We start from the raw sequence: 16243 nt of genomic DNA on the forward strand, positions 1-16243 counted from the left end.
ATTTCCTACAGCCCTCTCATCTACAAGGAGGTAAGGGTCTTTTCACCCAAGGCACTGAATAGAGCTTTTCTTCTGAAACAAAGTGCCTGAGGTGTAACACAGAAACTGTAAAGGTAACTAGTTCTTTTGTAATATGGTCTCCTACAACCTTCTTATATTCGAACAATTAATGACTGTTCACAGCATCTAATCAATTATAACCAGCGAGATGTAGTAGTGTCTGCTACTAAAAGTCATGTGAGCCTGAGCATTTTTCCTAATTTTCAAACAGATTATCAGAACCTAAATGAGAAAGTTTAAAAGAGTAAGATCCAAGAATTTTCAGGTTTTTTTTACTATAAAGTTAAAATATAAATTTAATACAAATATTTACTTAAGTATACTTACATTTAAGTGTTTTATACTTCAGAGTTGACAAGTTGGCATTTATAAAATTTATACAGAAAAACATAAAAATAATATTTTAATATATACTATATACATGAACACATGAAAAACCTCGTATGGTATTAACTCCTGTGAGATAATCTAATCTAGTTTACTGACAATGGAAAAGTGAGATACTTCCAAATATAGCACCTTGATTTGTCAGTTAGTGTGTCTCTAACAGACCACTTGGATTAAATGAAAACAAGTACCAACCAGTAACCCACCTAGTCTGCTTTTATTAACGTATGGAAATCAACAAGGCCCAGTGAGGCTGCAGGGAAAAATATGAAGACAGCAAGTCCACCTACACTTGTACTTTCTCCTCAGAAAGGACTGTCACCCCATCCCCCAACAAATCTCTGTAACAGAAAAAGATAAACATGGGGATTATGGCAAGTTGACCCCAAGCTTTGTTCTCCTCTTCAAGGCATGCTCAACAAAAAGATCTAAACACACATTTAATTTGACAAGCATTTAAGTTTACAAAGTAGGTGAAAGTGAAATCATACCTAGGGCATTCATGGGTTCTGTGTCAAAGGTCACTTAGCAGTATTCTCAGTGACTATTTACTAAGATCTGAAGTGGGCAGAGCATAGAGAACCACAAAATCACAGAATATCTGCTCTAGAAGATACCTTGGAAATCATCTCTTCCATCCTTTTCATTATATAAACGTTTGATTAACTCTGAATTTCCTAAGAGCTGAATTTCCGCATAACTATTCAGATACTTATTTGTGGGAAACACACACACACACACACACACACACAAGGGTAGGTGGGCATATAACTATGCAACTGCAAAATGAAAAATTCTGTAATTCAAAGTCTATGATTTAAACAGATATAAATAATTCAATTTTAGGTTTAATATCCTCTTATAATAAATTACTGGATTTTCATATTTTTCTGAAGGAAAATATTCAGGGCAGAAATTACAATGCTATCAAAACTTATGAAAAAGAAATTTGAGCCTTTTAAAACAAACAAAATATGAGACTGAATAATCTTTTTAAAGTGAACCTGAACTGATTGCTCAGGTTATTTAAACATGCTGAAAATGTTCAACTTAAAATGTTAACTATAATTTAGTGCTAAAATAAATTTTACTTTTTTCTCTGCACAAGGATAATATAGAAAGAAAGTTCTCAAGAGCGTCTTGAAACAAAAGCATTCAAAAAGAGACTTGGGGGAGGAGGAGGGTAAAGGGTCAGCAAGGGAACTGGGAATGAATGACAATGCACTGGGCAGTTGCTGGAGATTTAGAAGAGCAAGTGCATTTTATTTTCACCATCCTTGAGATGTGTACTCAACAGCTACCAAACAAAAAAAGGTAAGCCATGCTGCTAGGAACTCAAACAAAATTATGTTCTCCACCCCTACATTAAGAAAAGTGTGGAAGCCTTTTTTTGCAGGGGAGAAATGTAACACTCAGAATTCAACCTTAAATGTGGCTGCAAGACCAGGCAAAATTTTAAACATTCATATTTACGTTCTGAGTACTTTTGAAGTTTTCCAACAAGATTATCCAAATGACATTCATCCATTCCACTATCGTTTTTCATTTACACATCTCCATATAGTAACTCTTCATTTGTTGAAGACTGTATCATAATCTTCCTCTCTGTCAAAACTTCTATCATCTACATATATACCCATAGAATTTCCATAATAAACATCTACTCCATTCCATTCCTAAGACCGGACCATTTGTTGTCATCCAGAACTCTACCTCAACAAATTATAATTTTTAACACGTTAGTCTCTGACCAGACTTCCTCTTCTTCCATATCACTCACGCCTTCACTTCTACTACATCGCATAGAGATCTTATGTCCTAGAATCCCTCAGTTTTTTACCAGCTCACTCTCCCTGGCTCATACTCTCTCCCACTAGCTCTGCTACTAAATAGCATAAATTAGTTAACCTCTCCTTACCCAGTTTCCACATCTGTAAAATGGAAATAATAATATATGTCATCTTCATTCATTTATTCAACAGATATTTGATCCCATTTTGCAGGTCAGGCACTGAAGATACAGAGAGACAACAAAATAAACTCCCTTCCTTTATGAAATTTATATTCTAGGACTGAGGTTTTACCAGGCTGGTTGTCAGGATCAAATGAGTTAATGTTTGTAAAGAATAATGCACAGCACGTAATATGCAACATTTGTCACAGCTCATCATCTAAACTGCTCTTTAACTACAACACCTTAATTTCCCAAGGCTCATAACTTGTCACTGTACCACTCTGGTAAAATCTCAGTCCTAGACTAATGTTACATTCTAATCTCCCATCACTTACTACAGAGGGCGTCTAAGTGAATTACAACTTTATCACTTTGTTCCATTAAAAATGCATAGTTTCTAGTCTCAACTGGATCCACAGGTTGGCTCACTATTTCATTTGTTTCGGTTAGGTTCTTCTCTCCTTTATGGGGCTTCTTTCTCTCTGCTGGTCTCTAAAACACTGATGCTCCCCAAGATCCTATCTACTGCCTTCTTTTTCTTCTCAGCCCATATACCCTCTATAAATGGCCCCACGGTTTCCAGCCCAGGGCCCCCAGTCACATCCCACAGCACCAGAATCAAAAGATCAGTTGCCTTGTTAGACCACCCACACTGGTTATCTCATTACCATCTCAAACTCAAAATATCTAAACCTGATTTCCTTAGCTTCTAAATTGACCCTTACTCATGTATTCTCTCTCTTTTTTGGCATCATCCCCATCCATGCAGTCACCCCAGCTAGAAACTCTGGATTTAAACTTGTCTGCTTCTCCCTCATTGGCCATTTCCAAGTATCAAGTCCAAATGAATGTATGATTTACTAACAACAAAAGTAAACAGTCTGAAATCTGTTCCCTTTTCTCCATTTCTATTATCACAGCCCTAGTTTAAGCCCCCATCAGATCTTGTCAAGCCAACTACTTCACAAATGCCTTCCCTGTCTCCAATCATTTCCCTTTAAAATTTGTCATTCAAAACAGCTACCAGAATGTTCTATTTAAACCTAAATAAGAGCAAACCAGGTCCCTGCTTAAAAGTCTTCAATGACTTCCTAAAGCCTAGAAAGAAAGGTAAGTTCAAGCTCATAAATATGGCATTAAAAACCCTCCAGGATTTGGTTCCATACCCCTCCATCATTCTCTGTCCCTTATTTATACTCTTCCAACACATATATGCTTGTACTTCCAGAACAAATCATGCTATTTCTTACCAATGTGACTTTGCTTCTGTTCTCCACCAGCTGGTCCTCTAGTCCCATTCCCCCATTTCCTTCACTTCTATTTTCTCTCTCTCTGATCCTTTAATATTCAGATCAGACATTAACTTTTCCAGCAATGCTTTCATTGGCTATTCTTTCCACTTCTCTATATTATAGTGGCTGCATTGTACTACAAATATGTTTTTGTGATTCTATCCATCATTTCCAAGTTCTGTAAGTGCAGAACCCCAGTTTTACCCACATTGTATCCCTAGCAATTAGCATAGTGACAACACAGTAGGCAATTATTAAATGTTTGTTACATCATATAACCTTATCTCTTACAAAGAATAAGTATCAAGTACCAAACTGTAAAGTTACATAAAACTGAAAATGAAAATTTAGGCGACTTATTTATCTTTTCTGAATGTTAAGTGCTATGTTATCAGTGGGTTTTCAAGATTAGCTGCAGCTCCATTCAACAAAAACTAGACTTTTCAATTGCTATAGTTTATTCTCCAAATGGTTTCAAGTCTGTACTAAAAGAATAAGTTAATAATTTATAAAATGTATTCCTAAGTGTTTTGACATCTGAAAGAAAGATATCTTGTGCCAAAAGCAGGATGTACTTGGTAGGGGAAGGGAGTAACAACATGGAGACTTGAAGCCACGGATTAAACAATGTACTCATCCTAGAGAACGCATCTGACTCAATTTTTAAAGGTAAAAAATTAATACAAATTTCTATAGTTCTTACATTAAATTATGGAGTAACACAGCAAGTTTGCATTATAAATTATAACCAAAAGATACTTCTCACTTTCTGAGAAACATTTTGTGGCAGTTATCATCCAAATTCTTAAAGGCTATTTCATGTAGTATCATGTACAATACACTAATAATCTAAATAACTGAAAATACCACATATTATATGATATTTGTCTTCCTAGTAGAGAAACGGACAAAACAAATACAGATGCAGATGGGACATTGTCATAATCACTCAGAATCCTATGTGAGCATCTCAAATTACCTAATGGTTGGAGCTATAAATTGCTGTACATTCATATGCGTTCTTAAAAAATAAATGACTTAATCTCAGGAAACAAACTGAGGGTTGCTAGAGGGGAGGGAGGTAGGAAGGATGGGGTGGTGGGTGATGGGCACTGGGGAAGGTATGTGCTATGGTGAGTGCTGTGAACTATGTAAGACTGATGAATCACAAACCTGTACCCATGAAACAAACATTATATGTTAATAAAAATAAATAAATAAATAAATGCCTTTATTCAACTGCAAGAGGTTTCTTTATTTAAATGTAAATTAATGCTTAAAATATGCTACATATGTGCTTGATCTTACAAAATAAAAACAGACCGCTTAAGTAAATTAAGTAGGAAATACTGTCTCTCTGAAGAATCTCTGAAAGTACATTTAGGCCACATATACAGTTTCAACTCTAAAGGAAAAATCAGTAACAGTCATGTGTTTTGACTGGTAAAACCACATGTTGCTGAAAGTTAAGTTATCTGAAGTGGCTGACAAAAAGCCATACACAAAAAAGCTGAACTTTTTAGAAACAACATAGTATCACAAGCATATAGCTATAGGATGAGTTCTCTCAAAAGCCTCTGAAGTAAAGGCTCCAATTCGGAATAGGGTTAGGGGTTGACCCATGGAAAGACTTTCATGTAGTTATAAAACCCTTGAACTTAATATAGAAATTTCTGTAAGCTAACATCATATTCTCAGTGGTAAAGAACCGTTGCAAGAATTTGTCTGATTCTTCTCTCTTTACCCTTGGTGTGTCACTTTCGAATACTACTACTAGCTTTACAAATCACAACTGCCTAATTTTCTCTGTTCACAGTTTAACTCTATTTTACCATAAGAATTTTCCAAAAATACCATGTCTACATCCCTGAATATTGCTTTCTTAAATGTATACGTATTTCTATTAAATTTTCTGATTTTAAATTATGACTCTGAGAACTTACCTTCAGAATAAGAAAGAGAGGTTGCTATCACCAGTTATGCATATGGTCATATCTGCAATTAGACTGACAGGTCCTTTTACCCGTATACTTTTCTCATCCCATGGATCTATGGACATAAATTTCATTTTAAAGCAGTGTCTAAAAATATCAATTGCTGATATATATTCTTGGATAAAAGAAAGGGAATTGCATAATCTTTTCATCATTGTATGACAATATATGCTAACAACCTTTAAAAATAGTACCTTATTTATTAAAGAATATTGAAAAAGATGGCATATTCTTCTTAGCGATATACTTCTTATGGTTTTTTACAGCTTAGAGGTTAAGTGCACAATATGGAGCCAGGATGCCTACATTTGAATATAGGCTCCACCTACTAGCTATGTGACCCAAGACAACAATCTCTCTGTGCCTCCATTTCCTTACCATTACAGTAAGGATAACAATATCTTCCTCATAGGGTTTTACTGCAGATGAAATGAGTTAGTATTTGTAAACTGCTTAGAACAGTGCCTGACATATAAACATGATAAAGTCTCATAAATAAACAAAATGGTAATATTCTGAAACAAAATGTTATACCTACAAATGTAGAAGAAAAAAAGACATAGAAGTTAGACAAATATAAGGGCTACCTGTCTGGTTCAGCTTGTAAAGCATGCAACTCGACCTCAAGGCTATTGAGTTCAAGCCCTATGTTAGGTATAGAGCTTACTTTAAAAAATAAAAAATTTTTAAAAATACTTTAAGGGGCACCTGGCTGACTCAGTCTATAGGTTAAGCATCCAACTCTTGGGACTCTTGGTTTCATCTCAGGTCATGAGCTCGCAGTCTTGAGATTGAGCCCGCGATCTTGAGATCGAGCTCCCATAGAGCTCCTCACTGAGAGTGGAGACCACTTAACATTCTCTTTCTCCTCTCCCTCTGCCCCCATCCCTGCCAGCCCCATTCACATGCCCATACTCTCTCTACAAAGAAAGAAAGAAAGAAAGAAAGAAAGAAAGAAAGAAAGAGAAAAAGAAAAATATAAGGTAAGGCAATATCTTTCTCAACTGTCTTAAAATGTGGGCAATAAACAAGAAATGTATGAGGGGCATCTGGGTGGCTCAGCCAGTTAATAAGCATCTGATTTCAGCTCAGGTCAGAATCTCAGGGTCCTGGGATCCAGCCCAGCTTCTGCTTGTCCCTCTGTCCCCGACTTTTACCCACTGTCCCCCCAAACCCCCACTCATGCACACACACACACACTCTCTCTCAAATAAATAAATAAATAAAATCTTTTTTAAAAACTCAGGAAATATATGAGGCAGAAAATATGTTAATTTAGTGCTTAGAAAAATGTAAAAGAACTAAAATTGTCTGTACCCTTTGAGATAAATGAATACATTTGCAGTGTCTCACAACCAGGGACAGAAATTATTACACTCTATAAAATACAAAAATAATACTAAATTTACTTTTAAAAAAGCCAAAAAATTGACTATATTTGAGAATTCACAGAAAGACTAAATGTAGATATATCGGAAATACACAGCATTCTCCCCCAAATGATTCCCTTTTCTTTTTCTAGTTACTATTTTCAATTAATTATTATCATTAAATATCATTCCTGTCAGTAATTATCAATACTAAGTACAAAATAAATAGTTCTATAAAATAAGTTTAAGGTAAGAAGAATACAATAATTATTTGAGTACTCACCATCCAGTTTTTTTTATTATGTTCAGTTAGTCAGCATATAGTACATCATTAGTTTTTGATGCCACGTTCAACGATTCATTAGTTGCGTAAAAAAATCATCACACTTACCCGCTGTATCTACTCTGTGTAGAAACAGAGTTATCTTCCCAAACTCGTGTTACTCATTCATCCCTAAATTTTTCTTTTAGAGTTGTAGTATATTTGTATTAATATATTACTTCATTTTACATGTTCTTGAATTTTTATATAAATGGAAACATGTTGTTGTATATTTTTCTATGATTTGTTTTTTCCCCAACATTATATCCCAACACTATATTTCCCAACGTTATATTCCTAGCTGCTGACAAGCTATAATTCATTCATTTTCAGATTTGTGTACATTCCATTGAATGAATACACCACTATTCATCATACTACTGATAGGTATTTGAGTTGTTTTTTGTTTTATTATTATGAATGAATAAGGCTATTATTAACAACTATATACATCATCTGATCATCTGTATAAAGGTTTCTTTAAGACATACTTAGAGATACTGGATCATAGCATATGTGCATCTTCAACTTTAATAATGCCATTTTTTTTTTCTGGTGGACATAGCAATTAACATTACCACGTGCACTGCCTAAGTGTACCGGTTGCTCCATATTCCCATGAACAGCAATTCCATTTAACCTTGAATTCTTGAGAATCTAGGAGGCGTGGAATAACTTTTTCACTGTTTTTAATTTTCATTTCTCTGATTACATATGAGGTTGACTACCTTATAATGTGCTTATTGGTCAAATGAGTTTATTCTTTTATGAAGTGTACATTCAACTCTTTTACCCAGTTTTCTCTTAAGTTGTTATCTTTATTTCACTGTGTGGCAGATCTTTATTTGTGCTAAATACTAATCCCCACTCTCTTTATGGTATCTACTGGTGAAATTACTAATTTTCCTGAAGTCATATTTGCCAATCTTTTGCATTCTGTGTTTTATGCATTTTTATCTTATTCAAAGTCGTGAAAACATTCTACTCTATTATCTCTAGAAAGTTAGTTTTACTTTAACTATAAAATTACCTTATAGATTTAGATCTATAATCTAATCCAACTAATTTCTCTAAATAAGATGAGATAATGGGCCAACTCAATTTTGTCCATTTAATTAACTAACTACCTCAGTTACTGAAAGAGCCAACCTTTTTCCACTGACGGGCAATACTAGTGCCATTAAAGATCAAGGTTCCTTAATGAGCATCTTGCTATTAGCCCTTGGATGTTTTAAAGAACTTTGTATAAACTGTGTGGCCTTGGTATTTTTCTTTGGAGGCGTATCTTTCCTTTATATTTTAAGACTATTCAATTTTCTATTCCTTCTTGAGCTAATATGAGCTACTTTTTTCTAGGAACTTGTCCATTTGATATGTTTTCAATATACTAGCATAAAGATGACTATTCCTGAAACATCTGTGGTAACATCTCCTTTTTCATTCAAGTTATTGTTTGTGACTTCTCTTTTCCCTTGATTAATCTTGCCAACAGTTTTCAATTTTGTTAGTCTTTTCAAATAATCTATTTTTACCTGCACTGTTTCCTCTCTGATTTGTTTTTGTTTTCTATTTCATTAATTTATATTTACTTTTACTTCAATTGCAGGAGTTTTCTTTTAGTCACTTATAATTCTTATGAATGCACTTACTATTTTTCAGCATTTATTCCTTTAATGTAAGCATTAAAGTCTATAAATTTCCACAAAGTATCAGGTAATGATAGTTTATCACATAAGTTTTGGTGTATGGTATTTTATTACTGTTAAATTGTATTTTCTAATATTCCTTACAAGTATTTCTTTTACCCATGAGTTATTTGTAAACAATACATCTCAACTTCCAAAGATACAGGAAAATTATGGCGCTTACAGCTAATGTCATTGTAAACAGAGAATGTAGTATAAGGCTAATCCACTGAAATTGTGAAAGCTGTCTGTATTTGACCAGAATCATCACTTTTTGTAAATAGGTCTTATGTGCTTTAAGAGAATTTTTTAAAAGAATTTTTTAAAAAGCATTCTGAGATGCAGTTTCCTAAATGTTCATTACAGCAAGTCTGTAAGTCCTGTTATTAAGATCTTCTGTATTTTTTTAAATTTTCTCTGCTTATTCCAATATTTACTAAGAAAGATTATTTTAAAGATTTTATTTATTTATTTGACAGACAGAGATCACAAATAGGCAGAGGGGAAGGCAGAGAGAAGGGGAAGCAGGCTTCCTGCTGAGCAGAGAGCCCAATGCGGGGCTCGATCCCATGACCCCAGGACCACAACCCGAGCCGAAGGCAGAGGCTTTAACCCACTGAGCCACCCAGGCACCCCAAGAAAGATTATTTTAGATAATTCACAATGCTGATGAATTTGCCCATTCCTTCTGTGGTCCTATTTTTTGCCTAATATACATCTTCAAAGTATACTATCAGGTACATACCAATTTATTTATATATTATTTATTCATTTATTTGAGAGCAAGCAAGAGAGAGAGAGAGCACAAGCAGGGTGAAGGGCAAAGGGAGAAGCAGACTCCCTGCTGAGCATGGAGCGCAATGCCAAGCTCCATGCAGGTCTAGGTCCCAGGGTTCTGGGATCATGACCTGAGCTGAAGGCAGACGCTCAACCAACTGAGCCACCCAGACACCCCAATGCAAATTTAGAATTATCATTGCTTTTATCATTATTTAGTGGCCCTCACTCTCTAAGGTAAGTTCTTTCACAAAGCCAACTTCAGTTGATATTAATATAGCCACACAACACAACCTTTCTTTTTTAAGTACTGTCAAGCATATCTTTTACATCCTTTCTATTTTCAAGTTTTCGATTTCTTTTTTAAAGGTATGTTTCTTATAAATAGTACATATGCAGATTTTGTTACTTTATGCAATCTGACAATCAGCTTCTATTAACTGGAGCATTTTGTCAGTTTATATGCACTGTAATTACTAATATATTTGCATTTATCACTAATCTTTGTGCTTCCCACTTGTCTTTTGTGTTTCTCTCCTTTTCCTTCCTTTTTCTTTAGATTATTTTTTCTCATTTCCCTCCTCTATTAATTTGAAAGCTCCCCATACTATTTCTACATGTTTATTTATCTCAGAGATTTTAACATGACTATATAACTTACCAAAGTCTACAACTAATCAATAATTTTACTCTGCTCCCAGGTTTTATACAGTGTTTGTTTGTATCTACCCATATTTATCATTTCCTGTGTTCTTTATCTTTACATATCAGATCTTCCATCTGTAACCACTTTCCTCATCTGTGAGACTATGGTGATCAGAAACTCAGAGAAAATAATGGTAGAAGTATGACCATTACTGTTACCTGACTGCTGACTCAACCAAATACAGTAAGGGTAGATGGAAATCCCCAAGTTCTGTATAACCCAGGTGAACATGAACAAGATGGATGTTAGTGTGGCCATGAGACCTTAAAATAGCTAGCACCTTGCTTCCCTCCCCATATGCTTAATATATTAAGACTCTCAATATAATAAACACTCAAAATCTGTCTTACTGTCCTGAACTATTCTTGCTTCGGTACAGTAAGACTATAAATCTAACTCTAATGAGAAACAACAACAACAAAAAAAAGGATGATGCCTCCCACCAAAAAAAAAAAAAAAAAAAAAAAAAAATCAGCTTGATGTGATAGAATTGAAATTACATAGAATTTTATGACCATTAAGTTTGACTATTATAACACATAATACATAAGACAAGTTAAGCATATAAATAATGTATAATAAGTATAAAGGAATACTAGTAAGATTAGGACAAGTTTTACAGTTTAGGTTAAAAACATTTCGTATACAACATCAGCACAAAAGCCCTTTAACATACAAACTAGGTCACATGTAAAATACTGAGAGAAATGGTGTATAAATAAGACACTATTTTTATATAAAATTATTAACTTAGAGCTTGAAACATGATAAAGTGTATTTCCACAGCACTTGGACTAAAAAACGGCACTGTCTTCAATCTGTACATCTTGTAGCATATAGCGTAACTCCCCTCAAAAGCTTGAATTTTTTTGTTCAATAAGAAAAACATACATCAGGCCTATGGCTATTTTCCCTCACTCACCAAGAAACACTCAGGAAAATAAAGTTTTATTTTATTTGGAATCTGAAGTTTCATGGAGGTCCAGTTATTTCAATGCAAACAACAAAATAGCCAGCTTACTCATTAGCCTCATTTATCATAATCAGGTACTGGGATCATGCCAGTCAAAAGAATGGCAAGGATTGTCTACCTGTATTTTATTAAACATCCGTAATAGAGAATGGATATCAAAGTATATATAGCAGGTTTATAAGATGGAGTTCTACACAGAACCATTAATAAGTACTAGAAATAACCCAAAATTTTATGAAGAAATAATAAATTCAAAGGATTTTACTCATTTGGAAAACCATCACTAATAGCAGTAAAACCATCTTATTCCATAGGGACTGTAAGTACACAACACATCCATATAAGCTGTGATTTAACGATTTGGAAAGAGAAAAAAAATGAAAACATAATTCCCTCACAATAGTGCAGAGTTCAGAAATGCATAGCCAACTTGATGTATCAATTTGTTTTTTATTTTGTTAATTTTGAAGAAATTTAAGTTCAATTAATTAACATATAATATATTATTTGTTTCAGGAGTGCAGGACTATGATTCATCAGTTTTATCTAATACCCAGTGCTCATTACAATACATATATTCCCCAAAGTCAAAAATGTTAGCAACCACCTCTAACCAAGGCCACTTTTGTTTCTAGTAAAGGATGCTTTTTATTTATATTGATGATGATGGTAGTGTGGTGGCAGCACCATTTTAGAGCAATTATTATGTGAACCTATTCGCATTATAGTATATATAAGCAAAACTCAGGAAAGCAAGACAAATCAGATTTTACTTTTTTTTTTTTACTTTTAGTAAAACATGTATATTCTTGAATTTTTAATCATTTAGAATACATAAAGAAAATAAGATAATGAACTATACAGTTATATTCAAGTCACTCCCTGCTTTAAGATCTTTGGCAGTTCCTCAACACTTTCAAGACAGAATCCAATCATGGCAGGATAAAGTTGTTTTTTTGTTGTTGTTTTCATTTGCTTCCTATCTAATTCTCTAGCCTCATGTTTAGCCATTCCTCCACTCACCCTAGAGTTCAACCAAACCTATGACTTGCGAATCCCATAATATATGTATATGTGCACATGTATATGTGTGTACGTGTGTGTCTCATATGCTTCTGCACATTCTGTTTCCCTACCTGAAGTAACACATTCCACATTTTTACTAAGATAACCCACACACATCCTTTAAGATTTGGCCATCCCCTCTACATTTGGGATAGAATCAGTTACCAAACTATATTCTAAAGTTTTGTTTTCCTTTCTTCCTCCTCTAGTATACTGTAAACTCTTTAAAGAAAGAAACTACATTTCTTATCTTCAGAGTCTCACTGCCTAGCACACACTAATCCATTATATTCATTCTACAGATGAACAGACCTAGGCCAAATAAATTATTTTCCCAATTTCATAGGCCAATTAATGGCAGATTTAATATTAGACTAAGACTTCTAAGACTTCTATCTCCTAGTTCAATTCTCTTTCCATAAATGCACCTACAGATACCAGATCAGAAGGAATTATGTCACTAACACCTAGAATGTTCAAGGCAGATACAGAGCTAAGTGGAGTATAAAAAAGTAAGTGCTTTAAAAACAAAAATAAAACACAAGCTAGTTTTGATGGATTTTCAAGGAATAGGAATAGGTGATAAAAAGAAATAGAAAAGTCAGAAAAATATTATCTTAAAAGTAAGAATTATGCGGGAGCTATTCCAGTGACATATACATTTTACTCATAAATATGAGTAAGTAAATGAATGCATCTGTAATCAACTCATCAAAATTTAAAGGAAATAAACATTTTTTTCTTTAACCATAACAAAATGAGGGGTAAAGTATTTAGCTAAAAACCCGTAAGATCAAGCATTTATGCCAAGGTAATTGGCATAGTAATAATTTATGCCAAGGTAAAAAGGGGGCTAAGGTGGGTGGCTTTATTTGGTTACATAAGTTACCTTTTATTGAACAAAAAAGGTAGAGGGAGATAATATTTTAACTTAAATGAAAAATCACCAGCTTAAGAAGAATGAATGGGATCAGAGAAAGCATTTCTGAAGAAGAAATATCTGAGATAAATTCCTGTCCACCTTTCAAAATGTAGCAGAAAATATGAGGTAGGGAAAAGGGAAATACATTTCTGGTAGAAGGACCAAAAGTATATCCAAATGCATGGAGGGAAAAACAGCCTGTGGATATACTGTATCTATAGTTAAAAGGAGGAGGAGGGAAGTGGTTAGCAGACAGAAGAAATAGCAGGAAAAAGATAATAAATCTGGGTCTTGTATGTCATGGAAAGAATCCTGGTTTCATCCAGTAAGTTAATAAAGATCCAGGGAAGGTATCTGATTGGGAGAATTATTAAATCAGCTGTTTTGCACAAAGATAATTGTGGCAGCAGCCTGTGTGGCGAAGAGTAGGGACAAACAATAGGCCAGTATAAGAGTCTGCATGAGAAATGAAGATCCTAAATCAACAGAATTAGAAATGGAAAGGAAAAGACTGACTTGAAAGACATTCAGAATATAGGACTAGCAAATTTGGTGATGTCAGGTTATGAGAGGGAAAGTTATCCCTAGGTTTTAACTTAAATGTAATACATTGGCAGTGGCACTAACAAGATCACGAATGAGAAGGAAAGTGAGACTTGGGAAATAAATTAGTTCAACTTTGGGCTTGTGAAATTTGACAGTCCTGACGGATATATATGTGGAAAAGTTGCACAGACAACTGTATACATATTTGGAACTCAATCTAGTTCTGGGCAAGAGATAAAAACTTTGAAAACATCAGCATATAGGTGGGAGCTAAAACTATAAGAATTGGGTCAGATTTCTAGGTAGGGTATATTGAGTGAGAAGAGACACTGCCATGGGCAATGTCAAAGAGAAAGAGGCTCTAAGAAACAAGAATGGAAAAAGATAAAAATTTAAGAAAAAAGTAAAAATACAGAAGCTAAGGAAGCAAAATCTTTCAGGAGATTCAACAATAACAAATGTAGAAAAGTCAACTAAGATAAAGGTTGAGAAAGGTTGGCAGGATTTGGAAGTCACTGGAGACCTTTACTCATACTGCAGCTTCAGCGGAACAGTAAGGTGGAATCCTTATAAAAGAAACTCAGAGATGGCTAAAGAAATGTTCATTTCAAAGGGATAAAATTATGTCCCTTAATGAATTCAAGATAAATGGCAGGTTTGAACAAATTCCCATGTAAAGATAAAAGCTATGGAATGTAAAAAAAGAACTGGTATGATGCTAAACTCATTAAAACTGTGTAGGAAATAAGAGACCATGAAGATAACATTTACTTTGGACACTCTTTGGGCATCTTTCTCTGAAACTCTACCTTCACTCAAATATGTCTCTGTGAATTAAAAATGTGTCAAGAACATGAAAAATTCTGAAAACGCTAAGCACAACACCACTGCTCTCAGTTTAAAAAAATGTATAAAACCAGGAAAGTAGGATTTGTGTTTCTCTACAATCTTGAGCTCTGGTTCTTAGTTGGGCCCTGAAAAATATTTTTAAAATACTCAACAGAAATTCTCACACATAATTTTGATTAGTAAGACCAAGTTTTAGCCTCTTGAAAACTACTCAGGGCTACCTCAGGCAGGCCTGTAGATGAAGATCAAAACAGGGTAACAGACAAAAAATTAACCTGAAATGGATCACAGGCCTAAATGTTAAAACCATACACTTCTAAAAACACAAGGGAAGAAAATCTTGGGACGGGCAAAGATTTCTTAAAACACAAAAATCACAAAGTCTAAAAGAATAAAATTATAAATTGGACTTCTTCAAAATTTAAAACATTTGCTCTTCAAAGATACCATTAAGAAAATCAGAAGATAAGCCACAGAAAGGGAGAAAATACTTTAAATACCTATATCCAAAAAAGAATCTGGACCTAGAATAAAGAAGTCTTATATCTTGATAATAAAAAGATAAGTAACCCAATTAAAAATGGGAAAATGATTAGAACAGACATTTCATAAAAGAAAATACACAAATAGCTAGTAAGTACATCAAAAATATGTTCAAACAACATTAGAGTGAAGTCCAGACTAAAACCAAAATACTATGACATAACTATTAGAATAGCTAAAATTAAAAACATGGACAAATATTTATAAGGACTGGAACAACTAGAACTTTCATACCTTGTAGAATGTAAAATGTTACAAGCACTTTAGAAACTAGTTCAGCAGTTTCTTACAAAGTCAAGCCTGTACTTATTATATGACCTGGCGATTTGAATCTTGGGTATTTACCCAAAAGAAATGTAAGCATATATCTACATAAAAGTTTGTATGTTAATGTTCACAGCAGCTTTATTCTATACCCAAACCCAGAAACAACCCAAATATTTTGCCCATTGTAGGTGAACGGAAAAACTAATTGTGATATATTCATGCAATGGAATACTACTTAACAATATAAAAGGAATGAGCTACTGATACAAGCAATAACAGGGATTAATCTTAAAAACATCACATGAGGGGCGCCTGGGTGGCTCAGTGGGTTAAAGCCTCTGCTTTCAGCTCAGGTCATGATCTCGGGGTCCCGGGATCAAGCCCCGCATCGGGCTCTCTGCTCAGCGGGGAGCCTGCTTCCTCCTCTCTCTGCCTACCTTTCTGCCTACTTGTGATCTCTGTCAAATAAATAAATGAAATCTTAAAAACAAAAAAAAGAATCACATGAGTAAAAGAAGGTAGGCAAAAGAG

General features: G+C 34.2%; 1 protein-coding gene across 4 annotated transcripts in view; it reads right to left on the reverse strand.

Moving 5' to 3' along the window:
- Positions 1 to 16243, reverse strand: part of ZEB1 (zinc finger E-box binding homeobox 1) — a 179703-nt gene that overhangs the window by 153675 nt on the left and 9785 nt on the right. The gene's annotated exons all lie outside the window — the stretch shown is intronic.

Source organism: Martes martes (genome assembly GCF_963455335.1).
Source record: "Martes martes genome assembly, chromosome: 8".
Lineage (NCBI taxonomy): Eukaryota > Metazoa > Chordata > Mammalia > Carnivora > Mustelidae > Martes > Martes martes.